Source organism: Triticum urartu, chromosome 5A (genome assembly GCF_056163025.1).
Source record: "Triticum urartu cultivar PI428250 chromosome 5A, HENAU_Tu73, whole genome shotgun sequence".
NCBI lineage: Eukaryota > Viridiplantae > Streptophyta > Magnoliopsida > Poales > Poaceae > Triticum > Triticum urartu.
In genome coordinates this window covers 16,538,497-16,565,176 of record NC_141877.1, presented here as the reverse complement: position 1 = coordinate 16,565,176, position 26,680 = coordinate 16,538,497, and the positions used below count along the sequence as shown (strand labels likewise).

The 26,680-nt window shown below is 41.5% G+C and overlaps 1 non-coding gene across 1 annotated transcript; it reads right to left on the bottom strand.

Moving 5' to 3' along the window:
* Positions 1-6,815: 6,815 nt before the first annotated feature.
* Positions 6,816-6,944, bottom strand: LOC147967512 (small nucleolar RNA Z247). Its single transcript, XR_015606891.1, has one exon. It is a non-coding gene; the product is annotated as a small nucleolar RNA Z247 (small nucleolar RNA).
* Between the last annotated feature and the right edge of the window lie 19,736 nt (positions 6,945-26,680).

The following is a 26,680-nucleotide window of genomic DNA, read 5'->3' as shown; positions in this document are numbered from 1 at the left end:
CCCAACACGCTAGTGGGTGAATGAAGAAACTGACAAACTTTGTTCACAACTAAAGCAATATCTGGTCTTGTCAAGGTCAAGTACTGCAATGCTCCCACTATACTTCTATATCTGGTTCCATCATCATCACTCAGCCGGTCACCATCTTCAGTTGATAATTTTTCTGAAACTGAGAGTGGTGTATCCGATGGCTTGCAGTGTTGCATCGCAACTCGCTTCAAAAGGTCATTAGCATATTTCTCCTGTGTCAACAATATCCCATTATCTTTCCTTTTCACCTCAATGCCAAGAAAATAATGGAGATTTCCCAAATCTTTAAGAGGAAAATCACGTTGCAGATCTTTGAGCAAGGCGCTAACTGCAGAATCGGACGAACTTGCGACTATGATGTCATCCACATAAATAAGAAGATACATTGTAATCCCACCTTGATTTATGAAGAACAATGACGTGTCCGCCCGTGAATAGGAAAATCCTAGAGCCATTAGTTTTGAGCTGAGTCTAGAAAACCATGCTCGAGGAGCCTATTTCAGGCCATAGAGAGCTTTATCCAATTTACATACATATTGTCTCCTAGTCGGATCTTCATACCCTGGAGGTTGCCTCATATACACAGTCTCTTCTAGAACACCTTGGAGACACGCGTTCTTCACATCTAGTTGACGAAGACTCCAATTGTTGGACACAGCTACCGCAAGAATCAACCGAATTGTTGCTGCTTTCACAACTGGACTAAATGTGTCTTCATAATCAATCCCATATCTTTGTTTGAATCCTTTTGCAACCAGTCGTGCTTTGTATCTGTCAATCTCTCCATCAGCTTTCCTTTTTATTTTGTAGACCCACTTGCAATCTATAATATTTGCACCCTTCTGAGCAGGAACAAGGTGCCAAGTATTATTTTTCATCAATGCCGAATATTCCTCATCCATAGCTTCCTTCCAATTTTTATCCTGAAAAGCTTCGGTGATACTGCTTGGTTCACCTGCCGTGCACAGATTGCACCACCTAACTCGTCCATCTGTAATTACCTTGGGTCTGAAAATATTGTTGCGTGAACGTGTAACAGCACCATCTGAAACAGAGGGCAGTTGTACAGGTTGGACAATTTCCTGGATAGAAGAAGCCACGGAAGATCCAACCTCTTCATCTGAGGAGGACTGATCAGCGCATGATTCTGAGGGCATACGTGCAGGAGATGCACCTGCCCCACGATTCTCATGCATGGGCATGCTCGGTTGGGCATGGGATGGGCTGGCCCCATGCACAATACGCGGCTGCTGGTGACTGGGCATGGGCGCCTGGTTTTCCAGCCTGCCTGCAGAGAGATAGGATCCCGCAGCTGCAGGTTCTGCAGGCACGCGCGATCCCGACGCTGTAGGTTCAGACGTGCACGATCTCGCCGGTGATCCCCTACAGTCTACCTCGCTCTCCGTGCCATGTGCTCTACACATAAAATCATTGCCACCGGAGACATTTTGCATCAAATTTTGCTGACGTTTTTCCTGTTCATGAGTACTGTCAACACAACCATCAGGTTCATTAGTAGGATTAGTCACATGAGCATGCAAATCATCACCCCCTTGATCAGTACTCGTAGGATTTTGAAGGTTAGAAGGTAAAAGAAGAATCTCGGCTCTAAGACGGGCTCCGGCATTGGGATGAAGTTGGGCAAAAGGGAAAACAGATTCATCAAAAACGACATCACAGGAGATATATATACGGCCAGAGGAAATATCAAGACACTTGTATCCTTTGTGTTTGTTACTATAGCCTAGGAAAGCACACCGAATAGAGCGGAAAGCTACTTTTCGAGTGTTATATGGTCGAAGATTGGCCCAACATGCACAACCAAAAACGCGAAGAGAAGAATAATCAGGTTTTTCATCACAGAGTCGTTCAAGGGGAGAAAGCATATTGATGACCCGACTAGGAACACGATTAATAAGATAGAAAGCGGAAAGAAATGCTTCATCCCAGAACTTAAGAGGCATAGAGGCATGAGAAAGCAATGCAAGTCCAACCTCAACAATATGGCGATGCTTTCTCTCGACGGAACCGTTTTGTTGATGTGCATGTGGACATGAAACATGATGAGTAATGCCGATACGTTGAAAAAAGGAGTTGAGTTTGTGATACTCACCACCCCAGTCAGTTTGCATAGCTATGATTTTGGTGTTAAAAAGTCGCTCAACTAAATGTTGAAAATCATGAAAGCATTGAAACACATCGGACTTGTTCCGTAAGAGATATATCCAGGTAAATTTACTATAATCATCGATGAAGCTTACATAATACTTCACTACTAGGGAAAACCTTATACACAGAATCTTAGCAGCAGCGCGGTCTAAAAACAGACGCTACTGCTAATTAGCAGCAACGAGCTTTAGAAAAGAGCGCTGCTAATGACTGAGTAGCAGTAGCGCTCTAGGTGAAAAGAGTGCTACTACTATAATTGCCACGGTGTTGCCTCCATGCTAGATATAGTAGTAGCGCCCTTCCCGTGGACGCGCTACTGCTAAAGAACTTAATAGCAGCGGTTTTGCTCAAAACTCGCTGCTGGTAAGTATGACCGTAACTAATTAAGTTTAGTCCCATACTGCTAAGCGAACAAGGTGTTTACCACCTTAAATATGTTGCTTCTCAACCTATCTCGAGCACTTGGTCTTCATTGAACTATATGTGTATGATTTGTGGTTGCAATATGAATCCTCGCCTGTACCTATACAGGTACAGTGAGGATTCATGTTGACTATTTAGATTATACACAAAAAGATCAATGATGACCAATGTATATTTTTGATGTTTTTACTAAGCAAAAGAAATAACTGCTTCCATTAGCAGTAGCGGTTTTTCCCAAAACGCGCTATAGATAAGTTAGCTATAGCGCGTTTTCTGTACGCGCGCTACTACTAGTTCGAGTTAACCAACCCCCGCATCAAAATTTCGCTAAGTCCTCCTTTCCCCCCCACCGGCCTGTTCCCCTACTCCCTGTCGCCGCCGCCCGAGCCCGAGCGCGCCTGCGGCCTTACCGCCGCCGCCGCCGCCCGCCCTCAACCTTACCGCCGCCGCTCTCGACCACACTGTCGCCGCCCTCGACCTCACCGCCGCCGCCCTCGACCGAGCCCGCTGAGCCCGCCGCCCAGGACCGCCGCCCTCCCGATCCCAAGCCCGCCCTCGCCGCCCCTCCGTCGCCGAGCACCTCCCCGCCACCGTCTCTCCCTCTGTAAGCCCCCCACCCCTCCCCAACCCCCTCTCTCTTTGCTTAGTTAGTAGATGATTTTAGTAGTAGTAGATGTTAATTTAGGGTTCATAGATAATGATTTTTAGAAGTAGTGGATATTAATTACTAGTAGTGATGGTAAACTAGTTGTATAATTAGCAGTAGTACATGTTAATTAGTAGTAGATGTAGTAGTTAGATATTAATTAGTAGTAGTAGATGTGCTAGTTTCTTTCTATTTATACTAAGTTTATATTTAGTAAGAACTAGTTGAATTAATAGAACTAGTTTAGTTTTAGTTGAACTAGTTAAGTTTTAGTTGAACTAGTATAGTAAGTAAATTAATAACTAGTTGAACTACTTTATTTTTAGAAAGAACTAGTTTTTTTTCTTTTTATACTAAGTTTATATTTAGTAAGAACTAGTTGAATTAATAGAACTAGTTGAACATGCCATATTTGGTGTTATTTTTTAGTTTAAGCAATTATTTCATGTTTTGGTTACACCTCCGAGTGGCCTATGTTTTGTCGGAGTGTTGATTAATTTCCGTTCCGGCAAATTTCAGGCGCTCGATATGTCCTTTTTTAGCAAAGGTCATGCCGGATTTTTTCGTGAATTCTGGCATGACTTGTGCTAGAATATGTGGGAAATATCGAGTGGCCTGGATTTTCTTTGAAAAATAATGATCTAATTTAGGTTTTTTAGTACATATATTTAATTGTACAAGTTTAATCTTTGAATTATGAACGTAGGAAATGCCGTACTGGACGACGACAGTCTTCCGGGGGAGTGCAGCTGGTGCCACGACGATCGAGGTATGTGTGACAGGTTCGTTGAGCTGGACGAAGATCGGCGCTTCAGCATTAAGCTTGAGGAGACCTTCGATGTTGAAACGGTACGCAACAACGACAAGTGTTATTTTTCATAATTAAGCATGACTTCAACTATTTCAACGTCTAATTTTCATCTTTTACAATTCGACTAGCTTATCCCATGCCATGGAAGACGCTATATCTTGGAGAGGATGGGTTTTGAAGACCATGAAAATTTTCAAACAAAGAAAATACACCTAAGGACCCATCATGATATCGATTTTGAAGTAAATCTGTATAATTCTCAGAGCGTAACCCATTTTGGTTGTCAAAATTGGGAAACACTTTGCAAAATGTATGGTTTTTATGAGGGTATGATTGTCACCATAGATCTTGGTCATCCTGACATCGAGCAAGACAATATGGACATTTGGGTCCTTGTTGATACGCTTCCGATTCTACCGCAATGTGAGTTTCTCAAACATAGTTATTAAATAATTTATATTGTTTATTTCAAAATAGTTGACAACTTATTTCCATTGACAGCTTATTTTGAATCTTCAAAGAATGTGCAGAAGATGGTAGACAAAACCCACTACACTGATGGCTCCGAATTAACTTATAAGGAGAAAAATCATCTGATTGCTTATTGTACTTTTTTTGAGAATTACAATACCTATTATCGAACTCCTCCAAATTATGGTGAATACGTGCCACTAGTGCACGTGTTGAACCACGATAACTTCTATGGAGATACCCTGGTAAGATATTTTACTATTACGACATCCGTGCATCTTTTGCATACTTCTAAAACTAGTACATCATTGCTAACTACGAAGTTATTACTATGTTTTTCAACAGAAAATCCCGATGGATTGTGTGCCTCATCTGATGTATTACAATGGTCGCCTTGAAGTTCTGAACCTACAGCCAGGTCATCCTACGGATCTCACCTGTGCATATCGAATTTCTGAAACCGGTGAACACATGCTAATCAAAGAGTGAAAAAAATGTTTGGACATTCGTAAGGAGGTTCTTGGAAGCAACATTAAGCGAAAGGCAAGAATTGGAGACAGGATAATCTGCATTCTCCATAATGGAGAGCGAGGGGCTATCTTGTTTTTTGCTATTTTACCTTAGAGAATATAGTAGGTCCTAAGAGAATGTAGTAGGTCCTATGAGGTACAATATGTCTATTATGTGATACAATGTGTTAGAGTTGAAGATGTCAGGAGTACTTATGATTACGACTAGTGACCAATGATATGATGATGATGATAAGTTGTTAATGATATGATGATGATGATGATATTTATTATATTATTGGGTGAAAGAACCGCGGATTAGTTTCAAGTGAATGTCTGTCCACTTGAAACTAGTCCACACGGTTCTTTCACCCCGTGATGTAATAACTCATGATGATGTAAAAATAATTTGTAAATTCCTGTTGTATGAAAATTTATGTAAAGGTGTACGAATACAACATGAAATAAAAAAGAAATAAAATACGAAATAATAGTAGCAGCGCGGGCAGAGAGAAGTGCTACTACTAATTACCAGCAGCGCTCCTCCTGGAACTCGCTGCTACTAACTCGATTTAGCCGTAGCGTGGGTGGAGGCACGCTACTGCTATTCGTTAGCTGTAGCGCCTTATCAGTAGTGCACCACCCCGCGCTACTGATAGGTCTAAAACCTGCGCTGCTGCTAGCCTTTTCCCTAGAAGTGCTTATTTCTACTAACAGACTCGGGTGCTTGACCCCAAACATCAGAAAATACTAGCTCTAAAGGAGCACTAGATATACTTGAAGACCTAGGATACGGAAGTTGATGACTTTTAGCCTTTTGACAAGAATCACACACGGACTCACTAGTAGACTCAACGGAACATGGTAAATTATACTTCTTAAGGACTTGTTTGACTATTGGAGAGGCTGGATGACCAAGTCGATCATGCCATCTTGTTAGAGACGGCCTTGAAGCACCAAAAACTTGAATACCGGAGGAAGGAGATGAGCGAGGCGATTTCAATGGATAAAGACCACGCTCACATGGGCCGTGCAGAAGAATTTCCTTCGTTGTTGGGTCCTTAACGAAAAAAGAATGAGGGTGAATTTCCACAATAGTATTGTTATCAGAAGCAAAACGACTAGCAGAAACTAGGCTTTTGGTGGCTTGGGGAACATGAAGTATGTCGTTAAGATGAAAATTTCGAGTATGATCAAAAGAATTAACGACTGCATGACCGATGTGACTAATAGGCATACCTGCACCATTAGCTGTATGAACTTGTTCAGGACCGTTGTAGCGAGTACGTGTTGTCAGCTTGTCGAGCTCCCCTGTAATATGATCAGTTGCTCCGGTATCAAAGTACCAATTTGAGTCAATTCCATATGAAGTAGTGGCTGCTCCACCATATCTCTCTTCAGTGACATAATTTGGGTCAAAATGATACCAGCACTTATGAGCTGGATGGCCAACCTTACCACAAATCTGGCAAGTAGGCCTTTCACCTCGGGGAAGGTTCGCTCCTCCTGCTGGTCCTGGTCGTCCTCCACCGCGATTATTGTGGGGGTAGTTGTTGTTCCCGTGGTTGTAGTTGTTGCCGTAGTTGTTGTTGTTGTAGCCTCCGCGGTTGTTGTTGCCGTGGCCACCGCGGTTCCCGCCACCATTGTTTTTGCCTCCACGATTTCCTTTGCCATGTCCTCCTCGTGCAGCAAGATTTGCCGACGAATTATACTGCTGTGACCCAGAATTTTGTGACTCCAGGCACGCTTCAAAGGCAATGAACTAAGCATAAATTTCACTCAAGGAATAGGCATCGGTTCTAGCGGCAATGGATGAGACAAAAGGATTATATTTTGCATCCAATCCAGCAAGGATTTGAGAGATGAGATCATCATCTTCCATCTTCTTTCCTGCTGCTGTAAGTTCGTCCGCAATGCCCCGCATCTTCGTGAAGTACGCGGTGGCGGTCATCTCGTTCTTCCGAGTGCCAGCGAACAGGGTCCGAAGTTGGATAATTCGTGACCGGGAGACAGAGGAGTACATCTCCTCAAGGGCTGACCAGACCTGCGTGGATGTCTTCATGGAGACGACTTGAGTCAAAACTTCACGCGACAGAGAGGTCAGTAGCGAGCCAAGAACCTTCTGATCTTGGGCTATCCAGCAAGCGTACTCGGGGTTGGGCACCGTCTCGGTGCCAGATTTGTCGGCCTTCTGGACTTCAAGAGTCTTGGCCGGAGCTTCAAGCGTTCCGTCGAGATATCCGTCTAGCTGTGCAGCACGGATCGGGGGCAGGACCGTCGCCTTCCAAAGAAGGAAGTTGTCGCGCCCAAGCTTCTCGCGGGAGTTGTCGCCGAGGGTCGTCATGGGCTGAGCGGTTGAGGAAGAAGCTCCTCAGGATACGCTGAAGGGAACGAGAGACATCTAGATGCGATGAAGAAGAGAAGGCTCTAATACCATGTAAGAAACAAGAGATCGATTGATTCAGGCTTGATGTCCCTTGGGATCACCTTGCTGTATATTTATATTGCATGGATCGGTCAGAGATCGGTTACATGATAGGACACGACAGAGATCATATACAGACTAGGAAACGGCTCAAGGCCCGTATACAACATGGACTCTACGTCCTGTACACATACTATTCTAATAGACGCGGGCAACCAAACGAAATGTAGATGTTAGTTTTTTTCCCTGTTTTTCCTTAACCAGGCCCAACTGAGCAACACAGGCAATGTAGACAAATTGAGGGTGGGCAACCAAACACACCTCAATCTTGTGTGGTTCACACAATGGCGAGCTACAGTGCCAAATAATGGCGAGCGAGTACAAAGAAAAACCCAGTATGTTTCCTCTCATGGGTCAGTTAAGTCTTTGTCCCTTACTGTTTTGCTTTGGATTGGGCGGGCCATGGCCCATTTAGCCTTGTTGTAGCTCCGCCAGTGGGTCCACAAGTCTGAGAGGGAATATTACTATTTTTTGCAATATTGTGTACCTTCAATGCATTGAGGAGGCCTAGCTGCAAAAGTGAAGTATAAGAAGCTAGCTAGAGCCACTGGTAGGTAGACTAGGTTAGTTAGGCAATCAATCATTCATTTGCGCATACTGCAGATCAAAGCAGAATTATCACTCAGAGGCCGGGGATCCCCTTTTCGAAAAAAAAGCAGAATTTTCACTGGTGGCGAGCTTGCCTACCTTCTTGCACCCATGGCGTTTAACATCCTACCATGGATTAATTTTCCCTCACAGAGTATGTATGGACGGCACACCATCATGGCCATGACAGAGCTCAGACTGCCGAATTAATCAAGGACGGTTATACTCGATCTGACCTAGGGGCATTGCTTAATATTTTCACAGAGCATAGATACCATCTAATAGATTTCGAGAGAACAAGTTTAGAAATTTGTGCGCTCTCCTCCACCATCTTAGCTGAATCTCATTACCTAACAGTTTTATTCATCTACATCTCTTTCTATTGTGCTAAGTAGTGCCACTCCAGGCCAAGGCAGATGCACCCCAAGATTCAGCATGCTACTAGTTCCAGATTTTGTATTACACTTAAGCTTCACGTAACTGTACTTGCAGACCGGTGAAAATAGCATGTAGGCTTTCCTCGTGCTCCATTATCCTCTTTTTGTTGTCTATGATCACTGCATCGTGTTTCCTTTGTGATAACAACTGTGGTGACGTGAGACAGGAGTGCACATTGCAGTTTTGATGACCCGTCAATAGTTCCCGGTGCCGTCTATTCCGTACCAGCCATGTTCATGTCTCCAATGTGCAGGAGAGGAACAAGTAATGCAAGTTTCTATACTGGGTGACTCGAATATAGAAAGGTAAATGAGAAATATGTCATTGACCATTTGCTCGGAGAAGCCGTGCTACTTATAAAAAGGGTATGGTGGTTGGTATTTGTCTTTTGGTTGGTCAAGCGCAAAGAATCCCTTTGCTTAAGAGCTCGGTCCTTGGTAGATCACCGGCTATAAGTGCTTTCTCGGTCCTTTATAGTACATAGAATGAATTTTCTTTCTTTTTTTTACAGAGTATCTGTATTGCTCTTCTGAACTATGTATTGAAATCAAGATGACGCACCTAGTCAACACCCATTATTATTGTAATAAGAGTTAATTACACAAAACCACAACTTCAGAATAACTTATAACACTTTACCATAACATTTGAGTTTTTTTAACACAAAACCACAACTTCGGGGTAACTTATAACACTTTACTGCAACTTTTGAGTTTTTTAAACAAAACCACAACTTCTGAACTAATTCTCAACATTGAGCCAAAATCTATCGGTCAACCACTTTAATAACCAATCTGAATGATTGGGCCCACATGTCAGGCTCTAGGTAGCAAGTTCCCTCCTACGTGGCGCTGACTGGATATGTGTAACATAGCAGTCTGCATACGACATCATCGTATCCTCGACGACGCGTTCACCTGCAGCTCCCCAAGACCTCTCTGTCTAGTTCGTGTACCCTGCCTGACCATGCCATAGTCCGGACGGGTGCGGCTTTGCGACACTAGGAACCTCGCCTTCAAGGATGCTCGGAGTGATCATCCTGTGGCAGAATTTCGACCACCCCACCAACAACCAGCTCCCTGCTCAATGCATCGGTGGAGTTGATAGCGCCGGTACGGGATGGCAAGAGGAGGAAATGGTAGGCTACATAGGTGATGCGCACATGCCACCTTTTTCCGACTTAGGTCCTAACATGTGGACCCAATCAATCAGATTGGCTATTAAAAGAAGTTGACCGATAGATTTGGGCTCAATGTTGAGAATTAGTTCAGAAGTTGTGGTTTTGTGTTAAAGAAACTCAAAAGTTGTGGTAAAGTGTTATAAATTGACTTGAAGTTGTGGTTTTTTATTAAAAAAAACTCAAAAGTTGTGGTAAAGTGTTATAAGTTAACCTGAAATTATGGTTTTTCCCTCAAAAAAAACCTGAAGTTGTGGTTTTGTGTAATTAACTCTTGTAATAAAGTCGATGCAGATAGTATTAGAAAAAGGAGCTCAAAATGAACTGTATATGCGTGCCCAGTAGCACTCGTACGCTATTCTTGCTCTAAAACAACTTGGTTAATTAACACGTCCAGTTGGTGGTGGTCACCTAGGCTCCATTTACTCTTGCCATCTTAATTTTTTGTCGCACGTAGGGCCGTAAACGAGTCGAGTTCGAGTGAGTTGGAGTTGGCTCAACTTAACTCATATGAAAATTCGAGCGAGCTCAAACTGAATGAAGCTCAAGATCGAGTTGTAGAACATGACTCGTGCTCACCTTATAACGATCTCGAGTCGATCTCGAGTTAGTTTTGAGCTAAATGAGATGGTAAAAATTATAAATATATAGATGGAAAACAAAAAAATTAAGGCAAATATGCTCGGAACCTTTATCAAAAATATAGGATATTTAACACATAGTCGACCACATGCCATAATTAGTCCTAAATCTTCTCTGCACTTAATTAAGTTTTCATGTTCGTTGGTAAATAAAATGGAAAATAAATTATAGACATCATATATGGTAATGAATTATCTTATTTTCATTTAATATATGGCATGACCATTAAACATAATGATATTCTGTCGAGCTATCGAGCTAAAATTGAGTGAGCCAACATTGTCTTAAGATCGGCTCGTTTCTCGGTCGATCTACATAAAGTGTTCAAACTCAGCTCGTTTATTTTCGAGTTGATCTTAAGTCGAGTCAAAAAACGAGTCAATCTCGAGCGGCTCACGAGCCTCGAGTTTTTCTTGCAGCCCTAGTCGCAGGAGAGAGATTTCCATGTGTAACTAGAAAAGTAATTAATTATCTCATACAGCTGTAACGAGCAAGAATCTTGGGGACAAATGGCATAGCTATGGAAATCAACATATACAAGATATATACACATAATGACTGTTCATCAATCTCTGCTCTTCACAGGTCTAAAAGGAAATCAATTATTATGTGCAACGCTCTGGTATGTCTTTGATCGCCCATGATCGACTGCCTAATGGAAAAAATAAACATACAATAAGCTAGCGCGAACCAGATTAGGGACAAATGGCGTATCTATAGAAAGCAAAATATACAATAAGCTAGCGGTAACGAGGAAAAATCTTGGGGACAAATGGCATATCTATAGAAAGCAAAATATATAGGATATATACACATAATGACTATTCGTCAATCTTGGGGATAAATGTGCAACAATGTAGTTAGTCCATCTTAGTGGTATTCCTCGGTTAAACCCGGTTTTCACTTGATGTTTCATTGTTTTTTTTCAGGAAACTGTCGATCTATTCATCTTCAATCATGGCACTACAATGAACACCAGAAATAATAAAAATTATATCTAGATTCATAGACCACCTAGCGACGACTACAAGCACTGAAGCGAGCCGAAGGGGCCGCCGTCATTGCCCCTCCCTCGGCGGAGCTGGGCACAACTTGTTGTAGTAGACAGTCGGGAAGTCGTCGTGCTAAGGTCCCATAGGACCAACGCCCCAGAGCAGCAACCGCCGCCGATGAAGAGAATTTTAGATCGAAAGAATCCAACCTGAAGATATATGAACAAAGACGAACAAAGACCGGATCTGAGCGGATCCACCAAAGACAACGACCGACCAAATCTCGTGAGATCCGCCGGAGACACACCTCCACACGCCCTCCGACGAAGCTAGACACACCATTGCGACGGGGGCTAGGCGGGAAGAACCTTATTCCATCTTCAAGAAGCCGCCGCTGTCTCGTCTTGTTGAGCAGGACACAAATCCTAACAAAACTTGAAGAAGCACCTGAAAACGGAGCCCTCCTGCCGTCAAGGACCAGGATCCACCACGCACCCATGGCCCTAAGGCCACAGGAAACGCGGGAGATCAGCGGCGCCGCCTACGGGAGGCAGAAAACCTAGCTGCATTTTCTTGGAAGAGGGGCTAAGGGAGGGTGTCGCCGATGTTTCATTGTTTTGACCACACCTTGGTGCAACCTTTGTCCCTCAACTCTTAATTATCGTATACAATTAGTCCCTAACATGAGTATTCCTTGGCTAAATATGGTTTTTACTTCTCACGGCACGATTATGATTGCATCATCACTATAAGCGGAATGCCCCAAGGGTTTGGGATTGGCCCTCGGCGAATTGTGCTCCTTTCTCTTACCCGTGCCGGTTTGGATCCGATCTGCCACCTATTGTCCTATCCTGACCAACTATCATGTTGACCATCTAAAGTGGGAGGAGCTGCTCCCATCACCGGCCTCCTAGAGTAGCACCGTAGCCTTTTTCTCTGCATCGTGCAGTGGATATTTAAAGCTGGTGGAGATGCTCCTGTTACTCATTGGAGCAGGCCCAATGGATTGGTGACATCAGAGAGAGAGAGAGAGAGAGATTTCTTTCGGTGACATGTGGCCCTATGCCACCTCATAATGAGGATGTGGCCAAAACCGTGTCACGTAAGGTCAAAACCGGTGTCTTCGCACAAAAAAAGTCAAAACCGGGCTTGATTGTTGAATACCGCTGCTACAGCCTAACTATACCTTATATTAAGAGTTGAGGGACGAAAGTTGCACCCAAAAAAAGTTGAGGGACGAAAGCCACACTTAGCAATAAGTTAAGGGACGAAAAATGCACTTTATCTCAAAGCAAAATACTATGAGTGATAGGGAGCCCACCGACCTGCACCCTGAAAAGTCATTCCTGTATTATACTTTTACTGACATAATTATGGACGGATGGCACCATCATGACAGTGAAAAATAATGTTACCGAACTAAATATATAGTCAGGGATAGTTCTACTCAATCTATTTGCCTAGGAACATTACTTGGTGCATCCTGAGTGATTGTGCGGCGACGGAAATTGGCAGCTTTCTGCACGACCCTTTCTTTTTAACTAAACGACTCTACAATATGTCCAGGTTCTATGTCCAATCCCAAATCAAGGATTTCTCTCTCTTGATTGGAGTCATAAACTAAAACAAAGCTACCTTTTTATCCTTTTAATCAAGATTATAGAAAACTTCCTTATCTAGTTCTAGCATTTTGGAAAAAAACTGCTTCTTTGTTTACACACATTTTAAGTCACTTGTTGACCACGATTACGCCTATTAAAAGTTTCAAGTGTCCTCATTTTTGAAATTGAAAGAGAGTCCTATAAAAAGCTCTAACTTCCAAACTATGTCTATTTTCATTCATTATTCTTTAGTTTTTTTTTCTCTATCTAGAAGTGCAATAGAATAATCCAGTTGAAGGGTAATGATCAACCACGGAACAAACGGCGCCCAAACCAAGTGAATCAAAATATAATACGTAGCACAGAATTTTCTTTCTCTTGAGAATAACTATTTTTAGATGATAGGGCTGCTCACCTCAGTTCCATTGCATTCAAGGAAACCAAAATTATAGATAAAAAGTTGTTACAGATGGCGCAGCGCTAGCTAGAATACTGCCACAGCAAACATGCATGAAACAGTAAACAGAACACAACTATCGAAAGAGTAAACAGCATTCTTCAGACCATGCCCATGGCAAGATATCGACGCACATCCTCAACAAATATACTATGCCTCCGAGGGCTGCTTTTCAGGGCAGATCAGCGTATTGTTTCTTCACGCGCTGCGAGTGTCTGGTCTGAATTGCAGCAGAAAGTCCAAACACAATCAGTCCATGCAATGTACTCAGGGAACCCTCTAACTGGCACCTAGCCAGGTGAAGCTTTTGCAGCAACCGCCCATGCTGAATCGGCCTGGGTATGGCAAGAGCACGAGAGTGACTGTTTCGGCCTCGAAGAACAGACAAGCTTTTGCAGCAACCGCCCATGCTGAATCGGCCTGGGTATGGCAAGAGCACGAGAGTGACTGTTTCGGCCTCGAAGAACAGACACTTGGATGTACTTAATTCCCCGTGCCTTCTATTCTCATATCGATTAAAATCACAACTCCAATGTGTATAGACACGAGAAACAATGCACGAGATATGGCTAGACTATTCTTAGATTGTACTATAAAATGAAAAATAAGCTATATTCACCATTTGCTCGGAGGAGCCTTGCTCCTTACTATAAGAGAGTTGGGTGATAAGAAGTGGCATGAAGTCACCGGTTATCCTCGTAGAAAAAGAACGAGCCATCAAAGTACAGCAACATCACATGAATTAAGATTTGTGATCCCATGACACCTTTTAATGTAATACATTATTCAAATGGAGAAACCAGGACTATGGCATGCCTCTTTTATTTGTGCATTCACTTGCATGCATTTTAGATGGTCTCGTTTTGAATGGGAAAAAAGAGATATACTCATTTTAGATGTATCTCTTTCTATTGTGCTAAGTAGTGCCACTCCAGCTCAAGGCAGAGGAACCCAACGACACTTTTTCGATATCCAAACAATATTCACATGGAGAAATCGTGATTATGTCTTATCTTTCTCTGTTAGCGCACGCTCACGACCTTGTGCCATTTTTCTTTGTAGTTGCTTGACATATAAAGTCACATTGTACAATGTACCGTGTGCGGATGGTGGTTATCCCCTCTACAGAATATGGAGAAGATACAGGGTGAGAATCCGAAAAGATGGGTACTTGCAGTTATGGTGGATAAAGTGATTGGATGGTTAAATAGCAACCAACTGTGTGAATGAATGAAAGCAATATTGATCTGAGTTAAATGTTGTGAGTCATAGACCACCGCGCCCCATGAGAATGAGGCCAATTTTGCCGTGAGAGGCCTTGGAAATGGGATGGGCTAGCCCACTAGGGTGCGACATCAAAGTGACCACCACCATCAGCGCCAAGAGGCCCAATTTGGCGCCTGCAGTGAGTGACAGAAAACGACTTGGTGTACAGTAGCGATCTTGTTGGGCCTCGGCCCACTACTCCTTCACTCGTTTGAACGTACCTTCGTTATGTCGTCGCTACAGTTTTTTCTTCCGTTCGAGGTCTTCTGCTTCCTGCTCTCTTATAGCGTAGTACTAAAAAAGAAATATCCATAGAAAATTACGAATTAAAAAATTCAAAAAAATCATGAATTTAAAAAATCAATAATTTTAAAAAATACCATTACTTTGAGAAAATGTTCATGAATTTTAAAAAGCAAACGAATTTGAGAAAAAAATCACGATTTAAAAAAGACACGAAATTAAAAAAAGTACACGTCTAGGAAATGTTTGTAATTTGAAAAAAGATCACTAAAATGGCCTAATGGTTTGGAGGGATCTGAGTGCGAGAGTTACGTATGCACACTCCACGTCTAGGATCAGCACCGTGGATAAACAACCACAAAGCCAGCCCAGTGTGAAGTGTGCATACGTACCTCTCGCACTCAGATCCCTCAAAAAAAAAACACCTCTCTCACTCGACTGTATAGTTCTAAAAAAACACTCTCGCAGTCATGTGCTTGTCTTGAAACATGCACGCCTGTTTAATTAACACATGTGGTATGTTGGTGTTCTCATTTTGGCTCCCTTAACTTACTCTTTCAATTGTGTGACAATAGTACGAGATATATAAATTCCCATCACTGCATGGACAACTAGCTAGAAAAAAACACTTAGTAGTAGTAACGAGGAAGAAATGACTTCTTGGGGGTAGTGTGGAATAGTGGAAAGCTCGGCTCGATATATACAGTACTATTTGTTCTTGACATGGTAATACCGGACTAATTAGGTGATGAAAGATTCATGTGCTCCTACTGGATATGGAAGCAGAATTATTATCAGTGACAGCGAGAGGGCTGCCAACCTACCTTCGTGCCTGCACCAATGGCGTTTAGCAGCTGGGTCGATTTTGACTGGTGTAGTTGTGTACGCACGGCACCACCACCACCACCGTGAAACAGCATCGGACCGGATTAATTAAACGACGAGCGTTACTTTTATGGTGCACAAACTGATGTTACGTGTGTAGTTATGAATGTCTATTTATGGTTTCTTATTCCCTAAAGCAATAAAGCTTATGCACTCTATTGTCCAATTCTTACATGGGGCTTGGTTGGTGATGCAGCAAGAAGAAGCAACGATGGAGGAACCCTTAGAAGATTTAATTCCCATATCGATGGTTGTACCACCAACGAAGTGGAACCCCTGCTCATCGACCCACCTGCTCCCGGAGCCGCGTCGCCAGATTCAGCAGCTACAGCAACTAGACGCACAAGGCCCTTCTGCTACGGATGGATCTCTCAGTCCAAAAGTGAATCCAAGTATAACAGTCCGGAATTAGCTTTCTTTTCTATACTCTATATCTATATTATCTATATTACTTATAAAAGAGCAAACATTATCTTCTCTAAGTGCACCCCACAAAACGTACACGGATCCATTACCACCGCATGATTAGTCCCAATAAACTCAATCTAGCGGCTAGCCTTAACCGAATCTGTTCTCTGTGTGCACTTAGCAATTTACATTGACTGATCGTACTCCACTGCGGAGGAAAATATGAAATTCCATGCCTAGTCAATTAGGAAACTATAATCACGGACACATCCTATTAAGAAACTAATCACGGGCACATCTAATTATTAAAAAACTAATCACAAACCCATCCTATTATTAGGAAAAAAATTACGCGCGCATCCTATTATTAGGAAAATAATTACGAGCCATCCTATTAGGAAATTAATCACGGACGCATCTAATTATTGGGAAACTAATCATGGCTACATCCTATTAGATAACTAATCACGAACGCATCTAATTATTAGGAAACTAACCGCGAGCGCATCCTATCGTCTCCTATCAGAAAATCGTGATCGCGAGTCGCCAGCCGTCACCAGCCCACCACACCCACGCGAGCCACAATGGGAGACACGCGAGGAGGAGTTGCGGCTTCCTCCGAACACACTTATACTGACTGCAACGACTTTGTCCACATCCTGGGCATGCTCTTCGGGAACCACCGGCACCCGCGTCGACTTCAGCTTCATCCACAACACCCACGCTGACAACCACCCACCGCCGAGATCCTTCAAGTGGGGGCAACGCTGAGTATCTTGGACCAGTATAAGCGGGCCAAAAAAATCTGCCCCCATAGCTATGCATGTAGATTCGCCTGGTCGCCAACCATCATCGTCCCCAGGGCGGTGCAGGTCTCGGCCACTGTGCAGCAGGTGAAGCTAATCACGGCCCCATCTCACTCGCCCGAAGCCACCGCCGACTCCCTCAGCTCTGACGCGTGCTGCTCCGTTGGACACACTTGTCCGATACTCGCGCGTGGACGACGTCGTCCAAAGCTAATCCCGGTGCGTGGAGGCCGCCGCCTCAAAGCTGGACGACTGACTCACCTGCGTCGACAATGCCGCCCAGCTGGTGAGAGGACATGGTCGCCGCGGCCGCTTGCAGGCCTGAACGACGGAGACGCTCGCCTTCACGCGAACGCACCACACACACGCATTAATCAAGTAAGTATCGAGTGTTACTTTTTTACTGTCATCGCTACCTCGCCGGTGGTGACACATCTAGAAGTACAGGAACTAGAGATGAGGCAGTCAGAAACAGAGGAGCGCTGGAGCACACACAGAGACGTTCGCCTTCTTTCTTTCTTTATTTTTTCACTGATTTTCGCGTACCCGCAACAGACATCCCTGTTTTTTTAAGTACTGACTACCGGTTATTACATGGCCAACTCACGACTACATAGTGAACTCACAGACAAATTCGTTGAACCAAGACCTTACTTGCAGTCATGAAATTACGTTTCACTGAAAAAACCCAGAAGTTTGCATAAGTTCTAATGGAAAAAAAACTAAAGTTCGCATAAGTTTTACTAAAAAAACCTGAAGTTTGCATAAGTGTATTTGTTTGTCTAGCTGATACATGGCAATTGTAATTTTACATGAGCATTTTCATACCGTCCTTATCTACAATCGAGTTAACATGTTTTCCTGATAGAAAACTTGGACTGCATACAAAAGAAGCAAAAACTGCATGTTGATTATGATGATGATGAATGTAGGATATTTTGTGATCATGGTAAATTTCATATCATTTAGTACATAAACAATATTTACAATTTTATTTTATTACCATCAATTGTGTTGAGTTTCTTTCATATATATGTATTGACCCTCTTCTTTAAATTAGATTGACAGATGCGGAATAAACTCATACCACATGATCGCATACGAGCAATTCAAGAGGAATTGGCGGGATTCTTTCTTGACCATGTCATACATGAAGACGGAGAATGCCATGTGGAAGTTGAAATTGATTTTAGATGTCAGGGATTATAAGAGATGTTATATTGTATATATGTAGTAGTGTCGGATAGATATATACAAAAACTTGTTGTTCGATCAATCTCGGAGAAAGAGAGGTCACTTCTCTCTGTATATGTTCATGACGATCTTGTGTAATTCTTAACTGGAATTTGTTGGCACTGAAATGGTTCCTTAGCTTGTCCTAAGTGACATTTTCATGTGTGACTATACTTTCATAAATGTGTGCATATGAAGAATCATGATGAATCTTCTAAATAATTTTGAATTTTATATATTGAGAAAAGTGGGTGCTCTTTTAATACATGAGCATGTTGATTAAGGAGAAAGATATTTCAAATTATTTGTACGAGTTGGAAATAAGAGATCATGTACTTTATAGGGAAATTTCAAATTTATGAATAAATTGTCTTGTATTAAGTTTAGTATAATATATTAATTCAAATAGATGTGTATTGCGTGTGCACACTTATTAGTTCAAATAGACGTGCGTTGCACGTGCACACTTACTAGTCCGAAATAAAAACATGATCCTATTACGGATCCGAGTTGCCTTTGGCTAGAGTACGCGTGAAACTTTGGATATGGTTAATTCCCGGTGCCTCATATTCTCATGTCTATCAAGTAAATACCTCTAACATACATTGACATGACAAATAATGCACGGGATATCACTGCACGGCTCTAAGGCGGAAAGGTAAAAATGAGAAATAAGACTTGTATGCACGAAGGACATTCGCCCCGGAGCTTTTGAAAGACTCATTTTCTAGAGAACCTGCTATGGTTGCTTCACGGAGGTTATTACTTCCCATCTACCACTGGGCACGCCACGTCCGATCTGCATGCAATCCGAGAGCATTAAGTCGTGTCTGATGGGATTTGAGAAAGAGAATCGAGTAAAAAGGGAAGCCAAATCTCCTGTCATGCATGCTAACTTAAGGGAAGAATCTTTTGAAAGGAAAGGTATATATTTTTTGAGCTTGAAAGGAAAGATATAATTAACTAACGTTGCTACCATGCACTATAAAAAGGCGTCTCCTCCTATACGGTAATCACATCCGATATCCCATAACACGCAAATTAACAAGACCATCAACGACGTCTCATCCTTTCACTGTCAACACCACGGAATCATCTAATCATCCGGTCTGGAGTGAGATGAGGACTACCCTAACCCTAGTGCTGCTCATGGCCGTCTCCTTCCTCGTGCTGGCATCTGCAGGTATCGTCCTCGTTTGGCCCTTGGTCTAACATATGCATATTTTTATGATCCATCTCAATTCTTCATGCGTGCGTGCGTACGTGCAGATGCTGGGCAGAGTTGCAACTCGAAAATCGTCTTCCCGGTGGCGTGTGACCCTGGCCATTGCGAGCAACTATGCGTAGCCTCCGCCCTTCTGCAGGGCGCCCCGTGTCGTCCGCGCCAGGGTGATGCGCCATGCCTCACCAGCCAGTCCGCATGCGTCCCCGACGGCTGCAATTGCACGGTGTGCTTCGCTAATTAGTTAGCTGATACTATTATGTAGGCACGTGCTCCTCTCGCGTGCGTGTCTACGGTGTAATAACCTACTCTACATATATGTCAGTTTTTCGCTGCAAAGAGATGCCATGTGTGTGTGAAACGAAACGGGAATAATAACATGAATTCCTATGGTGTTGAAGAGCGATGTTTTTTCATTATCAATGGCACGATTTTATGTCCACCTACTATGTGACGGTGGTCGTCGACGACGGCTTCTCACTCATGTGTGGCGCCACTTTGAGGAAGGTTGCCCTAGTGCTCCGATGTCAACTCATAACATCCTAGGGTTGAAGAGGGTCCCAAGGGTTTGGTGTTCGCCGATGAAAAGTAGTATGTGAATCAGCTTTAGAATCTCGTGAGACGGTTTTGGTTCCTATGTACCATTGAGAATAGGAGCACATGAGCATCGCCTAGTCGGCTGGTCATTGTACCGATGAAATTTAGGTTTTTGTTCGATCCATTTTTAATTATCATGTGTGCCCTAATTTTGGTTTAACATCGAATGATTATATTGGATCCATGAATCCAAAATTAGTTTAACACCACAGCAATTTGATTCCTAACCAATACTATTTTTGTGGCATTCTCTCTATTTTTTTGCACCAGCATACAAGAAAATTACATTATAGGTTGTGCGTGCATGGAGGATGTGCACGCCAAACAAAACTAACACACAAACAACCCATAATAAAAGTATTATTTTTAAATGTACGCTGGTAGACATAAAATTACTTGTATTATAACAATAAAGTTTTAAAGTTGATACGCATACAAGCAACAAAAAACAAGGAGAATATAAGCGGTTGGTGCAACTATTGAGCACCCAGGATCTTCACCGTCACCGCACAAAGAAAGCACCAAACAGCTGGTCCACACCTCGGCGTTGAAGAAATTCCTAACCATGAGGCATTGAGCCGTGATAGCCACCCACCCAGAAAGGTTGGATCTAACCCATAATAGAAGTTGGAAGCATATCCATGATGTACTTCACGTCTGTTGTGAGAATTTAGTCCAAAATATAGCCTAACACTATGGATTCATTCACGAGGGCCTCTATTTTTTCTTCCAAACCTTTGGCATCAATTATGTGGCTCAGTTCGGTGCTTGTGTTGAGCGTACATATTGTCATCTTTTTTTACTTTTGGTTATCTCTTATACTACTAAAAAGAACATAAGGTTCTCGTTTTACTTTTTTTTCACCACCTCTTCGTCCAACCTTGCCCATATATCAATCAATCATCTTAATTTACAACTCCTAATTTAATTTCACTTTAATTTACTCACCAAACTTCTCATCAAAACATAAGGTAATCACGGGCAGGATTTGATAAACATTTATGTACACAATCACATTAATATGGGCAGGTAAATCACAAGATAATGTGCTTGAATATTTATATCCCATTGCAACACACGGCATTTTCCTATTATTTTATTATTAAATTAGAAAAGGAATAGGGTTTCTTCTTTGCCAAGCGGAGTGCTTCGTCCAACATTACATACTTTTACTGATGATCATTCCTTGAAAATCGCCTTAATTGTATCATATTTTATTGACTTACCAAATAAACTATATTTTCTTTCGCAAGTCAATAAGTGATTACAAAATAAATTCATGATAGAATTTGGTAAATATTTATTTACACAATCATATAATATGGAATTATGGCTATTGTACCATAATATTTATACCCATAGCAACACGCGGGCAAATACCTAGTTTCATATAGAAGGTATACTATTCTTTAGAAAAATACAAATATAATTTTAATTACAAGATTTTTTAAAAAGTGTGTGAGCATATTTGAAAATTATGGGAACATTTTTAAAAGCTACATGGACAAATTTTATGAACTTGTTTCCATTGTGTTGAACATTTTATTAAATGTGTGAACATTTTTGAAAGAGGATCTCACCGTGTATTAAGAAAATATGCATTGTCTATTGAAAAATATGTTTATTGTGTAATCAAAATATATTAATAGAATATCAAAAAGGAAAGAAACCAAGGAAAACTAAGAACGTAAGGTTCCCACCTTTATTCCCATCACTCCTTCGTCCAACCTTTCATGTATATGATGATCAATCACCTTAATTTACTTACATTCTGAACCAATTTCACTTTAAATTTACTTACCAAACTTTTAATCAAAATATAAGGTAATTAACATGGAGAATTTGATAAACATTTATTTACACAATCGCATTATTATTGACAGGTATAGCACAAACATTGTTCTAGTAAAAAATAAAAAAAGGAAAGTAGAAATAAAATAAATAAAAGGAAAAACTACAAGAAAACACCGATGGAAATCCAAATAAGAGCAGAACAAAATTTGAAAAGCGAAAAAAAAACGGAGAAACCAAATGCATTCCGCAGCTGTTGCAACTTCTGTAAGTGGGCCGGCCAATTGGCTGTGATTCCTATGTGTTTCGGTACGTATTTGATGCTATACGAAATAACGGCGAGAGTTCCTTCTTTCTCGCTGAATCGTTTTCCCTGCAATGTAGCTATTGGACTAGACCATTTTCGTCTTCTTTTCCCGCTAGATATCTCGATCGAGTTCCTTCACTGTGCTTTGTTCAATGGTTACTTTTTTTACTTCTTTTTTACGGTTTTTGCTTTGTTTCCTCACTAGTTTATTCGGTTTTTTACTTTATAATTTTTTTCTCTGTTTCTTCTTGGCTTTCACTGGTTTTCCTGTTTTCTTTATTTTTTTCCTTTGTTTCTTTCTCAGTTTCACTGTTTTTTCCTTTTCTTTCCTTTTTCTTTGTTGTTATTCATTTTTGTTCTTTCTTTCCCATTTTCCAACGTGTTTCTTTGTTTTTTCAATGGTTTCTTTGCTTTTTAATTTTATTTATTTCTTTTTTTGATTTCTCTGTTTTACTTAGTTTTTGTGTTGATTTTCATTCGTTTTTACTGTTTTACATTTTTTGAACTTGTTTCTTAGGTTTTTTTCACTTTCCTCTTTCTTTGCTATCCTTTTTTTTGTTTTTTCTCACTTATTTTTACGTTTTTCTATTTCCTTTTGGTTTTCATTCTACATTTTTTTATACATCAAGAACATTTTTCTAATGCACGTTTAACATTTTTTAAATACAAGTTTAACTTTTTTGTACATAGTCAACATTTTTTGAATACTTTAATAACATTTTGCAAATACAAGACTAATTTGTTTGATACATGGTCAACATTTTTTATATAGACATTTTAACTTATTTTAAATGCTTAATTGACATTTTTTTAAATTTCAGATTAACATTTTTTAATACATGGTCAACATTTTTCTATACACATTTAAGATTTTGCAAATGCTTTATTAGAATTTTCAAATACAAGATTATCATTTTTGCTAATGCATAGTCAACATTGTTTTTCAATTGCAAGGTTAATATTTTTTTGTGTACATGTTCAACATTTTTGCATACACATTTTAATATTTTTAAGTGCTTTTTTAACATTATTAAAAATCTTGTTTAATATTTTTTTTCAAATATTTGATTGCCATTTTTTTAAATACATCATAAAAAATTGTCACACTTTTTGTAAATTTTTCTGTACACACGAGAAGCATTTTCTCCATACACATTTAACATTTCTCAAATGCTTGGCTAACATTCTTTTTCAAATATTTCATGTAAAGTTATTTTTGTAATCTATTTTATTTAGAATATTTATAAGTATAAAGAAATTCAAGAAAGAAAAAGGAAAACAAGAAAAATGAGGATGTGGCCTTCGGCGCATCTGGGCCAGCCCATCTCACGCTGCCGCTGACGGAGGGGAGCTCCTAAGCCGCGCCTTTAGCGCCCGTAACGCGTACTGGCGCCCACGCTCTGCCTACCTGGGCCTGGCCCAACAAGGCCGACGCGCCTGTGCAGTGAAATTAACTAAAAAACAGCGAAAGGTGCCCCTCCCAAGATTCGAACTAGAGACCCTGTCTTCCTGTACAAGTGTGCCTAACCACTAGAACAACTTAACTTTGGTGTTTTATTGAAGCGCCAAAAGTATAAGAACGCGCGGCCGAGCAATTAATAACTTAATTTTATGAATTATTTACATTAAATTCGTGAATTTGAATAGGTTCATCATTTTTGAAGAAAGGTCCACAAAATTGAAAAAAGTTCACCAATTTGAAAAATAGTTCATCGACTTTGAAAAAAAGGTTCATCGATTTCAAAAAAGTTCATTCATTTTGAAAAAAGTTCATCGAGTTTGAAAAAAGTTCATCAAATTTGGAAAAGAGTTCGCCGAATTTGAAAAAAGTTCATGGAATTTGGAAAAAAGTTTACCGATTTGAAAATAGTTCATCGACTTTGAAAAAAAGGTTCATCGATTTGAAAAAAGTTCATCCATTTTGAAAAAAGTTCATCGAGTTTGAAAAAAGTTCATCAAATTTGGAGAAGAGTTCACCGATTTGAAAATAGTTCATCGAGTTTGAAAAAAGTTCATCATATTTTGACAAGAGAACCAAGCACATCAAGAGACGCTTCAATTCCATCCGGGATCTAGTCCAGATGGGAGACATAGAGATTTGCAAGATACATACGGACCTGAATGTTGCAGACCCGTTGACTAAGCCTCTTCCACGAGCAAAACATGATCAGCACCAAAGCTCCATGGGTGTTAGAATCATTACTGTGTAATCTAGATTATTGACTCTAGTGCAAGTGGGAGACTGAAGGAAATATTCCCTAGAGGCCATAATAATGTTATTATTTTATTTCCTTATATCATGATAAATGTTTATTATTCATGCTAGAATTGTATTATCCGGAAACATAATACTTGTGTGAATACATAGACAAACCAAACGTCACTAGTATGCCTCTACTTGACTAGCTCATTAATCAAAGATGGTTATGTTTTCCTAACCATAGACATGTGTTGTCATTTGATTAACGGAATCACATTATCAGGAGAATGATGTGATTGACATGACCCATTCCATTAGCTTAGCACCCGATCGTTTAGTATGTTGCTATTGCTTTCATCATGACTTATACATGTTCCTATGACTATGAGATTATGCAACTCCCTTTTGCCGGAGGAACACTTTGTGTGCTACCAAACGTCACAACGTAACTGGGTGATTATAAAGGAGCTCTACAGGTGTCTCCAAAGGTAAATGTTGGGTTGGCGTATTTTGAGATTAGGATTTGTCACTCCGATTGTCGGAGAGGTATCTCTGGGCCCTCTCGGTAATGCACATCACATAAGCCTTGCAAGCATTGCAACTAATGAGTTAGTTGCGAGATGATGTATTATGAAACGAGTAAAGAGACTTGCCGGTAACGAGATTGAACTAGGTATTGAGATACCGACGATCGAATCTCGGGCAAGTAACATACCGATGACAAAGGGAACAACGTATGTTGTTATGCGGTCTGACCGATAAAGATCTTCGTAGAATATGTAGGAGCCAATATGAGCATCCAGGTTCCGCTATTGGTTATTGACCGGAGACATGTCTCGGTCATGTCTACATTGTTCTCGAACCCATAGGGTCCGCACGCTTAAGGTTTCGATGACGGTTATATTATGAGTTTATGAGTTTTGATGTACCGAAGTTAGTTCAGAGTCCCGGATGTGATCACGGACATAACGAGGAGTCTCGAAATGGTCAAGACATAAAGATTGATGTATTGGACGGCTATATTCGGACACCGGAAGTGTTCTGGGTGATTTCGGAGAAAACCGGAGTACCGGAGGGTTACCGGACCCCCCCCCCGGGAGAAGTAATGGGCCATATGGGCCTTAGTGGAGAAAGAGAAGGGCAGCCAGGGTGGGTCGCGCGCCTCCTCCCCCCTGGTCCGAATTGGACTAGGAGAGGGGGGGCGGCGCCCCCCTTTCCTTCTCCTTCCCCACTTCCTTCCCCCTCCTAGTAGGAGTCCTACTCCTACTAGGAGGAGGACTCCTCCTTGGCGCGCCTATAGGGCCGGCCGGCCTCCTCCCCTTGCTCCTTTATATACGGGGGCAGGGGGCACCCCTAGACACACAAGTTGATCCACGTGATCGTTTTCTTAGCCGTGTGCGGTGCCCCCTTCAACCATAATCCTCGATAATATTGTAGCAGTGCTTACGCGAAGCCCTGCGACGGTAGAACATCAAGATCGTCACCACGCCGTCGTGCTGACGGAACTCTTCCCCGACACTTTGCTGGATCGGAGTCCGGGGATCGTCATCGAGCTGAACGTGTGCTAAAACTCGGAGGTGCCGTAGTTCTGGTGCTTGATTGGTCGGGCCGTGAAGACGTACGACTACATCAACCGCGTTGTGCTAACGCTTTCATTGTCGGTCTACAAGGGTACGTAGATCACACTCTCCCCTCTCGTTGCTATGCATCACCATGATCTTGCATGTGCGTAGGAATTTTTTTTGAAATTACTACGTTCCCCAACACGCTAGTGGGTGAATGAAGAAACTGACAAACTTTGTTCACAACTAAAGCAATATCTGGTCTTGTCAAGGTCAAGTACTGCAATGCTCCCACTATACTTCTATATCTGGTTCCATCATCATCACTCAGCCGGTCACCATCTTCAGTTGATAATTTTTCTGAAACTGAGAGTGGTGTATCCGATGGCTTGCAGTGTTGCATCGCAACTCGCTTCAAAAGGTCATTAGCATATTTCTCCTGTGTCAACAATATCCCATTATCTTTCCTTTTCACCTCAATGCCAAGAAAATAATGGAGATTTCCCAAATCTTTAAGAGGAAAATCACGTTGCAGATCTTTGAGCAAGGCGCTAACTGCAGAATCGGACGAACTTGCGACTATGATGTCATCCACATAAATAAGAAGATACATTGTAATCCCACCTTGATTTATGAAGAACAATGACGTGTCCGCCCGTGAATAGGAAAATCCTAGAGCCATTAGTTTTGAGCTGAGTCTAGAAAACCATGCTCGAGGAGC